The following is an 11,668-nucleotide window of genomic DNA, read 5'->3' on the forward strand; positions in this document are numbered from 1 at the left end:
GGCAGCAGGAGAAGGCAGAGTGCCGCTGTTCTGGCACAAGCGCTGGGTGCCGCCAAAAAGATCCCAAATAGGAGAAAGCAGCTCCAAGAGAGGAGCTCTACTGCTTTTAAATTTCACTTTGGAATTGTGACCCTGGGTAATTTCTGCCACTGCCAGCCTCAGAGGACAATGTGTAATATTTTCACCTCTATACCACAAAATGAAAGACATCAATTGAGTTTGGCAATTGCATCTAAAACAGGTTGGTAAATCAAGGGAAATGGGTAAATAAAACAAATGTCTGCGTGTTCTGAGTGCCGCTCTGTGTGCTCATGCAGCTTCTCTAAATGCCTTCTGAAGTATTACTACCAAGGAAAGGAGAATAATTAAATAAGCTATTAATAACTCAGGGAGACTCCTTGTCTCAAACGTACTTTTATCTTATAAATGGAAGGTCAATCTTAAGAGTGAAAATACATTAAAAATTAATGCTACAGAGAACCCCTCTCCCTTGCCACTACTCCAGCTGTGTTTGAAAGGTAGCCTTATTTTCTTTAATAACAGAGCTTCAAAAGAAGCATAATTAAATGAAAAGCTATGGAAATACATGGAATATTAAGGTCTAACCTGAACAATTACCATTACTTTCAGTGAGATTTCCATCATGCCAAAGGTGATTCTTGTAAAATAAACATTTGCATTATTTTAGAAAGAGAGAAAATATCTGATTCCACTAGCAGTGTCTTTAATCATCCACCTAATATTAAAAAAATATTATTTTTGAAAGTTCAAATGTCCTTTTGAGGATGCCATACAAAGCAGGGAAGCAAAGAAACAAGAACTGATTTTCTATGAGTGTTATGTTAAATGTCTTAGCTTGAAGGAATTTTATAGATGATTTTTCTTCAGCCTTTTAAATCTTTTTTTTTTATTTATTCCTCTCTGTGTCTTTGAAGTGACCTTTGGAGTCTAGAAAGAAAAGCTGACTGTTCTATTGATTTGTTGTCCTTTTGCTTTTCATTCACAAGTCCTCTATTCATCTCCCTTCTTAAATAAATCTGGAATCAACTCAACTAATTCCAGGCATCTAATTAAGGCACCTAAATTCAGATTACGGCTGGTCCACTTGTCTTCTACTAGTTGACACAGACAGACCCTTTCTGATGGTGATCTCATGCCACTTTAAAACTTAAGTGTCCTCTAGAGGCATCTTGTCTCTCTGTCTTGACAACAGAGAGTACCCAAACTGGCATTGTACATAAACTGTGTCTCATTTATGTACCTAAAATTAGGTAGAATTAATCTAGACCTAAGAGGCTTTAGAGTTTAATTTTCTATTCCATAGTGTATTGATTGCTGGCAAGGAAATATATTCCTTTATTTTCTTAAGAAAAAGGCAAACAAACCAACCAAAAAAAAAAAAAAACCAACATAAAAAATACTTTTAAATTGATAAAAACCCCAGGAGTGTATGATATATGAATATGTGTTTATGTATCTAAACACACAGCTGCAGAAATAGAGTTGAAAAGACATGCATCTCCCTGAACCCGCCTCAGTGAAGCAGAGTGGCTAGAGAGTCTGCTGATATCCCCCTTGAGTGTAGCCTGCTGTCTTCTTCAACCACTAACATCTTTTTGCCCTATAGCATCTTCTCACCTTCAGTCACTTGTATTTTCAAGTGCAAAGGATTAAGCACCTGCCAGCTACACAAATTAATAATAATAAAGAAGGACCTAGTTCTCATTTTTATTTCATTCTATAATACAAAAATTGCTGAAAAAAATCCCTTAAAATCCTAGTCTGGAGAATTTTTGTAGTAGTAGCAGTAGTAGCTTAAACTCCTGCAGGAGTTCACGTGCCAACCTTCACTCCATGGTCTTAAATCACTTACCAAGAAAAAGTCAATTTATTGACTAACCTATATTCATTTCCATGTAGAGAAAGTATGGATTACCTACTCAAGTCTGCCTCTGCACTCTCAGTGATATTGGCACAGCTGCTTAAGAAATGTTGCTGTTAAGGCATCCCAGCTCTGGGTAGCTCACATCCCCTGTGGCCCCGACTTCGGCAGAACACACCTGTTCTTGCCATGAGAAAGCAGGAGAAATGGACTTTGAAGAGTAAGGTGTCACCTAGACCACAATGCCAATGCCCTGTGAGTCCCTGGAGTCCTGCCCCTGGGTTACATCACTTCCACCTGGGCTGCCTTCTTCAGCACCTGGATCATGAAGTCCTGGTGCAAAACCCAGCTTCAGTGATAGCAGCAGAGACTCTGGTTGTGCTGAGCATCTGACCATAGAAATGGCTGGGTCTGATGAAGGTAATCAAAGACAGAGATGATGGGTGATGCTAGTGCTAGCTAGCATGGACAGAGTAACTGGTCACTTGAATTGCAAAAAGAATGCCCCTGTATTTCCCCAGAAATTTACCTAGGAGAAAAATACAGCTGTTTCTGTATGGAAATGTTGGAGAACAGTGCAATAATTTTTTGGCAAGAACTCTCAACAGCCATATTACTGGTTTTGTGTTTCTGTGTACATTTTCTGTATAGCAAATATAAAACTCCTAGAAATAGAAGCTTCTTCTTTTCTTGGCTACTTTTTCCTAACCCTTAGAAGTGGCCCCTCCAAAGGTAGAAAACTATTGGCCTAGGTGCATGGAAAAATAAGTTTCTTAAAGCTTTACTTAAACCTTTTAATGTAGCATATTATCACTGGTATGAAAACACAACCAAAATCTAGATGGATTATTTCAGATAGCTAAGCACTTTTTAAATAATGATTTGCTTTTTTGGAAATGAACAGTTAATAAATACTTCATAATGACCATAGAATTTTAAAATGTGATTATATATCTTGGATTTCAAAATCATATGTTTAGACTTAAATTTGGCAGTTGGGAGCTTAAATATATTTTAAATATATAAGGCATTTATTTCCCTCATGTCTGTGTCACTTTGCAATCTGAATGCACTCTATATATCTTACATCATCTTGGATTATCACAGTCTGTTTTAACCATAATGGGTCCAGAATTAGGATTTCAGAAACCAAACCTCTCCAGGGCTGGAAAACTTCATGATCTGAAAGGAAACAAGCTGTATAGCTCATATTCCTTTCCAGCAGTATCATGTGTACATCACTGTGGGATTTTGTACAGTCTTATCACTGACTGTGCTCCTGCTGGCACATAATCCTTTCTCAGAGGAGTTTTCAGAATTCCCACCCTTAACTTGTCTTACCATGCATCCAACAGGCAAGGGAGGTCTTCTTTTGACACTATTTTAGTATTGTTTAGGTTCTGTAGGAATAGGTAGAAAAGTGTGCAAGTGTTCTCCAAAGTGATAGATTACACTCTGCTGCAGTCTGGTAGAGGAATCATGGCATGATACATATCAGGTATATGCCCAGCTACACAATTTTGACAGTGCTGCTTTGCTGTCATGGTCCCAGGAGCACCACCAGTGTTGACAATCTCTACCCAGCCCTCTGGGAGTGTTCTCACCCTGTCCATGGCTCAGAAACCCATTCCAACCCTCTAGGTCCATCAGTCCCTGAAGACATGGTGCTGAAACAATGCCAGTTTTCATCTCCCCACAGCCTTGCCTGGCCACAGGTCCCATTGACAGAGGCCCAGCCATGGGCTGATGTCGCAGTCCATGCCCAGGAGGTGACCCATGATCTGGATTCTTGGCTGAACCTGACTGCAGCCTCTGGGTCTGTCCCTCTCCTCTGCTGGAGGACAATGGGGCTGGGCCCTTGCAATCAGATTGGGAGAGACTCCAAATTAGCAATGAGCAGTTAACTTTCCACACTCAGTACAGGCTCAGCACCTACAAGAGATGCATCATCTGGTGTTTGCCTTCTGTATTTCTCTTCTCTTTTAATTGAAATGCTCACCAGCAAAGAAAGGTTTAACATTCATGAGTCACCAGCTTGTTAAGGCTTAAGTTGTTTGGGTAGGCTCTTTTCTGTTTATTGTTCTCTTTTTGAGACATTTATTGCAGCTCACAACATATTAGGGTATGGTTTTGGAAAAGTTAAACCACCAGCTAAACTGGAGTTCTTCATAAGGGCTGGATGAGAAGGCTAAAAAATCCCTGGTGCATTTGTTACCTTCTTGGCAGTAACATCAAAATGGAATTCCACCCATAGAGACAATTTTCCTGCATTTGCAGTAGCAATAATATCCTTTTAGTAAATCAATAATGAAAATATATGCTACTTATGCATGAGTTATCTCCATGGAGGCATTTGTCATGTAAGTCTTTACATGAAGATGTCTTAGAAATGTAGTCTATATCAATAATTTATCCATCAATATATGAGCCAGGCCATCAGGCCATTTTATTCCAACACATTACTGCATTATCAAAATACTCTATGGAAGCTGTCCTTGTTGAAAATGCCATTCCCTGGCCTCCTTGTTGTATCAAGGCTTATCAGCACAACATTGCCAAGAAGTGTATTTTGACCCTAGTGCAGAACAGGGCTTCATTGCAGACAGAACTTCTCAGAAGGAGTCCCTAAAGTGTGGTGTCTCTCTGTGTCAGATAAAATGGTTGAACAAAGGAGTTTGTATGGGATGAATAAAGACACATCTTGAATTTTAGAAATTTAAGAAGCTTTTACAGCATGATGAAGAGTAGCTGTACTGGTGTTCGTGGGTATGTATGCCTCATGTTACCAATAGATGCCAAAATCAGTAGGTATCAATATTGATTGATACACATAACTATTGAAATCAGCATTGAAACCAGTAAGTATGGATGTCTAACAATGGCAATTAATATGGATAGGTGTCAATACCTATTGATATCTATCCCTTACATTATCTATCATTGATAGGTATCAAAATTGATACGGGTTGATTGTCTGTTGATGACTATTGATATCAAAATATATTAATTGATATCAAAATATATTGATATTGGTAGACAGTGATGCTAAGTCATATCAAAATCAATACCAAAAATTATAGATATTAGACAGTTATGCTTATCACTACAGGTAGGTATTGATGAAAAATACTGTCAGTAATGGCTGGCACAGGTTTGACTATCAACAGCTATCGATATTGACAAGTAATCATAGGTAGCCATACCCATTGATACTGCTACCTGTTGATAGATATCCAAATGCATGGATACTGATACTTACTTATACATTGTTTACAATACCAGAAGGTATGAATAAGTACCCGTGGCTACAAATATAAATAGATATTGTTACTACTGATATTGATACACTTCACTTGCTCACTGTTTTGAACCTTCTTGATAAACACTATCAAAGGGTATTGCTCTTGATATTTAATAGTGCATATTGAGACCCAAATCAATACCCAAAACAATAGACATAGATACCCATCGCTATAGATAGATATCAAATTGAATAGGTGTGGATGTCTATCAACAGGTATGGATATTTGGACACAGAAATTTCTATCAACACCTACTCACATCAGTACCCACCAATAGGTATCCCAACCAATAGGTATCACAACCAATAGGTATTGAGGCCTATCATATTGCTCTAAAAAGGGATCTATGTTGGTAGGTATCAATGCCAATTGACAAAAAAATGTACCAATGCTTATTGAGAGGTATTAATATTATCAATGGCTAGTGATAGGTATTAATATCATAGATATAAATATTGATAGATATCAGTGCCCATTGATATAAGTATTGCTATGTATTGAGGTCTTAATATTGCCAATAGGTATTGATGTCAACAAGTCTCAATACCTATCAACAGATATTCAATCCATAGGCAGTACTAGTTATCAATGCCTATTGATATCAATATGCAGCTCAAAAAGGATCAGTACCTATCAAGATCTGTTTGTATAAATAGACACCAATATCTCTGAATACACATTGGTAGTGATGCCTTTTGTGAGCTCTTAATACATAGTTATATATAAATACATATATAAACACATATCAATATAGATATCAATACTGATAGGTATAGGTACAAACCACTGTATAATTACATTGATATATAGATGTATATAAATGCATATGAGAGAGAAAACTACTTCCTCTCAATTGCTTTAGTTAGAGTTGACATTGGGGAAAGAAGGAGGGGATTCCTCTTTGCTATAACTAACATATGAGTTGCATAAAAAAGCTGCATGTGGCCTCCAAGCAAGTTTAAAATATATTACTTTGTTTCAGCTTTTGTGGCACTAAATTCCTGATACTATATCTTGTACTTCACATCTGTGGGAAAAATCTTAAGCACTTATGTTTTTGAGAGTCATCTTGGATTGTGGAAAGGAAACACAAAATCAAGGACAAAAGACCAAGATTTCCTTGTCCTTCCTCAAAATATTATAGAATGGGGACTCCATTGTCAAACGCTAAATCATTCTATATGAAAAAGTCAAACTCAGTCAAGAATTTCCATGATATCTAGGTCCTAGAAAATATTTTAATTTTGTAGTTGCAGGAGACAAGTAAGCTGACCAGTGTCACGTTGACCAGTTCACCAAAGCCGTGTGATTTCTAATTTTATAAAACAAACTAATAGCTAAAATGTAAAGAATTTCTCTCACCCTGATATCTCAAGGAAATCAAATAGATCTGCGAGCACATGACACTCACATATATTAACTTAAAAAACAGACCTGAGAAACTTGTTGTTTTGACATGAGTCTGGGGGTGGGAGAGGAGTGGAGGGTGTGGAGTGAAGGGGGGAAAAGTGATCTAGATAATTGTCTACATATAAAAGGCCAAATCCTTAGGCCATAAACCGGGCACACACCCAATGATGTCAATGTGTTTGGCTTACAGGGGAATTAAGCAACATTTTATTACATGCTAAGTGAGAATCTTTGCTTGACCAGAATGAGGGAAAAGTGCAAACAGGTGCTGGCTCAGCAGGAATGGAAACTCAAGAATAATAGCAGCTTTTCCTCAGGCTCATAAGCATCCTGAAAGACGACATTTCTGTCAGTACCTTAATAAAGAATTATCTACTACCCAATCCACCTATGTCTGGGTTTGAGGCTATCTGCAGAAGCTTTTGATTGTGAAGCTGCTTAACATTATTTCTCCATCCCTGTCTTTGCTTGTGCACAAGCTTTTGCAAAAGCAACCCCCTTCAGTGAAGGAAGCTGGGGCCCCACTCTCCTCCAGCTTGTGGGGAAAGAAAGGAGTTATTATTGACACATGCAAGTGATTTGAGAAGAGACTGTCTACCCCAATAGAAAAAGACTTAGTTGTCTGGTGAATCAGGAAATGTCAGACTTTCTGAAAGGTTAATGGGAGGCTTTAGAAACACATTAAATCTAATCTTACGGCATGAATGCTGATGACTTTATGTTGAGATCCTAGAAATAAGAAAGGGCAAGAAAGAATATTTTAGGTGAAAGTAAGTTTTGACTGAGGAGCCAGGAGAGAGCTTTATTGCAACATATTGCTAAATTTCTCCTTCCATATAGGGCTGGCAATCTGCCTGGTACCATATGCTAAAAAAAGATATAATATGAGACCATTTGAACTGAAAGCAAATTTTTTTATACTTGCTGAAGTTTAATTAAATGAATGACCTGGTCAACTCTAGAAGTGAATGAAATTGATTTCTTTCAGAGGTATGTAAATGGGTTGCATAAAACTTCAGTCACTGCAGGGACTATATAATGCTGTTAGCATAACCTTCCCAGTTCAGTCAGAATCATCTGTGCCTCTTCTGGTTTAGCTGAAGAATCATTGAATACAAAATTCATAAATAAGCACACTTTGCATGCTGTCTTTCCCCCTGCATTTTACAATCTCATATGCATTAACAGAACAAACAATCAATGTTGTTAGTTGGGTTTCATTTCATAATTCACACACTTTTGTACCCTTAGCTTTTTAAGCAATATTTTCTGTGGTATCTTCAGGTTTGAATTTTACTTTTAGGTCATTAGTCTTTTGTCTGTGACTTTCTTTCATTGCCTGGTTGCTTTGGGGAGATTTGCCTTTGGTAGTCGTTAGCAGGTTTTTACAACGTGGGCACAATTGGTTAATCCCATAATAGAAACCTGCTGTGCAGAGAGTGCTATTTTTACTGTACATACCGTATCTCATAGCACAAGGCAGTTTTAGAAGGCGATACAGCTGCCATTAAATCCATACATCTCAAGAAGGGCCATGAATAGCTGCTCCTTGTGTAAGGATGTGTCCTGCGGTTCTATTATCCCAGCTCAGGCTCTGAGTAACACTTTTCTTCAGCAAATCAATATCCTTACCTCTCCTTTTTTGAGTCTTTTTGCTTCTTTCACTACATCCATTGTTCCTGAAAAGAAATAGTGCCTGTGTCTCTGCTGACCTATGGGCCCATGTGCCAAACTGAAATGCCAGCAGGAACATTGTGGGGCTCCCATCTTTCCAGGGAAGCCAGGGTGCCAGGGGAAGAGATAAGGTGCAGGGCAAAGGTCCATGCTGCTGCAAAGCTGGTGTCTGAACAACCTCCACGTTAAAAGTAGCCACTGTGAATTAGAGGTTTTACAGCAGTCAGAGTAAGCAGCCAAACACCCTGGATGAGTCTGCACATTATGGCTGAGCCTCACATGGCATAGGTTGCCTGGCAGGATGTCTGTGCTGCAGCCTCTCTCTTCACAGCCCAGAAATAGATGTGTCCTGGTTCTCCCTTGTCCCTTTTCAGTAGCTCCTTCCTGTTTGCTCCTCCTGTAGTCTTCGGGCACTTTGGGAACGTGCTGTGTGCACAAGTGTGCGTGAAGCGTGTGGGGTGGGGGGGCAACAACACGTGCTCCGCAGGTTGCTCATTGGGTGCAAAATCTGTCCATGTAGCTCTGCCAAATGCAAGGGTTTCTACCTCACATTTTCAGAGCTTCAGATCTTAGTGCCACCGAAGTGCTAGGGTTTTGCTCCTACTGTTCTTCTCCCAACACAACATAATTGCAATCAGATTAAGCAAAACATGAGAAAACGTGCTTATGGACTAGATTTATAAATGTCTGATCTGTTCCCACGACAGTTTGACAAATGCCGGGCTTTAGTCCATATGTTACTTTTAAGATTAAAGAGGGGAAAACATACTACAGTGGTCTGAAGCAAGAACTACATTTGTTAATATATCCTGAAAAATGCACTTTTTTTAGAGACTGGACATCTATATCAAAGCATAATCTCTCAGCAGCAAACATCCAGGTATCCTTCACCTACAAAAACTTTGGCACATCTGTGCATTTATCAAGTCTTAAAAGAATCCTTAAGGGGTCTGTCATGTTTCCCATGAATTATCCCAACCTGCATGCGCCTCAACCTGAACCCTCTGGGAGAAGGCTAAGGCGACTGCTGCTGATTTATGGAGGCAGACAGCTTGGAGTCCCTGCCAGGGAGTAAGTAAATCGTGGTGACTGTGTGATAAAAGGGATAAAGCACAGTCATTTTCAAATGCTCATTCATGCAATTCTTCTAGAAGAGATCTGCAGAAAATAATGAGGAGGTTTATATTCACTCCTACTGACCTACACTTCTATTGGAAAAAGTTCCAAGGTTTCTAAGTATATGAAGACTGAAAACACCTTCAACTCCAGCTGGGTCATGGGGATGTGCCCAGATTTTTCTGTGTTACTGCCACAAGGAAGACCAGAAGGTTTCTGTACTCTCACACACACACACACAGACACATATGCAGGAGTCACTTCGCTAGGATTAAAAACTAGAAACCAGGAAAATTTAAATGAACACAAAACTAGTGGCAAGGACTGAAAATTGATTTCTCTTTTGAAGAGATGGCCCTGATGTTCTCCCTACGTTCTCTGCCCTTTGGTGGTGGGTTGCTGCTCCTAGGTATGGTAAGGCAGCAAATTTAATAATTAATTAATATTTAATGCAATATTAATGCAAAATTACCACCCAGCTATATCCACTGGGACCACTACCAATTCTGTTTCATGCATTACTGACTCAATGTATGTCAGTATATTTTATTCAGTGTTCAGTATTCTCTGTAGTAACATTATTTCTTCGAGTCAGGGTCATGGGATCATATTCAAAACTATCTACAGAAGAGATTGTAATTAAATTCAGAGATTGGATCCAATGTGTTCTATGTCCACTAACTAATGCCACCACCTCCCCCCTCCAAGTATATACATGTAAATGTATTTATGCAGGTGTGCCTCGTGTGTCTCTCTAGATTTATATATGTGTGTTTGCTTGTGCATGGCAATCACTGTACATGCAGTAAACCCTCTTTGGTAATTATAAGTCAGAGTTCAATATGATATCTATGATCATAAAATCTGCACTCGGTAGATAAATTAATGAAAATCTTATAATAATGTCAACTTTCCAAAGATAGCCTGAGAAACTAGAAAAGTAGATGACGGTGAGCATGAAGATTCTCAGTTATACTGGGGACTCCACAGGCCTAATTTAAACCCCATTATTTTGTCATAAAATCATAGCTTTGGTAAGGCTCTTTTAAAATTGGATTCTTTAAAAACAATAATTATGCAGTAAAAACTGAGGAAGTTTTCAACACTAGAATTATGTCTGCATTTTTTATATTGATGTATGTGGGGGTTTTCCCAGATAGAAATGTGTTTCCCAGCTGAGTTGTCTCACATCTCTCCATGTGTAATCAAAGGCCTTGAAATACTTTTTCAAGTAGTTGGAGGATGGAAAATATAATCATTTAAAAATATAAAAGTCAGTTAGAAAGCAGACCCGGGTCTGTTCCTGCACTCTGAGCTAAGCCACCGTCACTTTTTTCTCCATCGATTTCAAATCCTGTTTCCAAACTGTCCTATCATTTAGTCATTATTTACAAGTTAAGGTCTATTCAGACAGTATCCCTACTCTAACTCTTAGAGTCATAAAGGAAGATGAGGTGACAGTATTTCGTAGTGGACCAAGTTGGCTCTTTAATGTCATCAATGAATTTTGATTTAGCCTCCCTAACACTAAAACAAAGCTTTATTTTCATTTTGCAGGGATGTGGAGATACTCAGTTGGGTGGTGATGTGTGAGCAGATTTTCCCTCCCCCTTTTTATTCTGTTATTACTTTCCAGTATCTCCAGGCTGCACAATATTCCTTGAAAGCAAACAGTTTATGCAAAGCAGCTGTCTAACAAAGTTACTTTTACTTTCCCTTGCAGGGTGGCCTATTGAACATGATTAACTTGACTCTGATGGAAAGAGAAAAATAACCTGGAAACATCTGGCAAATTGTAAAGCAATGCCTAACATTTTTTCCCCTGTAGGATTTAATTCAGAAACATACTTAATGGATCCCCATTTACCGAAAGCACTAAAGGTTTTGATGCAGGGGTTTGGGGGATTTGGGTTTGGTTTCTCTCACCCCACTAGCTGTAGCTCTGTAATATTTCATCTCATACTCCTGAATCCATTAGAAAAAATGTGCAATTACAAGGTGGGCATGGTGCTGTGTTGAAAAGGTGTTTACTGTTCCAGGCTGGTTTGTTGTGCTTTGTATGCACATTTGAGTCTTGAAATATGTGAAAATTAATTTCCTGTGTTCCACGTGGCTAAAATGACAGTTGAAATGTAATTTAGGGACTCACACAAATAGAAAATGATTTTTAAAATTATTTTTAAAAATTAAAGCAATGTTGGCAAAATTTTTAGAGGATTTCATTTAATTCACCAGGTTAAAAAAATTGTAAAATGTCCTGTGTAGAAAGGCATTCTTATTTTAC

At 38.4% G+C, this 11,668-nt stretch overlaps 1 long non-coding RNA gene across 1 annotated transcript in view; it reads left to right on the plus strand.

Annotated features, from left to right (window-relative positions):
* The window catches only part of LOC139600461 (uncharacterized), a 47,562-nt gene extending 36,316 nt beyond the window's left edge, over window positions 1-11,246 (plus strand). Inside the window, exon 3 of the long non-coding RNA XR_011682554.1 lies at window positions 11,108-11,246. This is a non-coding gene — a long non-coding RNA (uncharacterized lncRNA). The remainder of the gene's footprint in view (window positions 1-11,107) is intronic.
* Window positions 11,247-11,668: the final 422 nt, after the last annotated feature.

Source organism: Agelaius tricolor, unplaced genomic scaffold (assembly GCF_023055355.1).
Source record: "Agelaius tricolor isolate 1412-34295 unplaced genomic scaffold, bAgeTri1.0.p SCAF_2, whole genome shotgun sequence".
Taxonomy (NCBI): Eukaryota; Metazoa; Chordata; class Aves; order Passeriformes; family Icteridae; genus Agelaius; species Agelaius tricolor.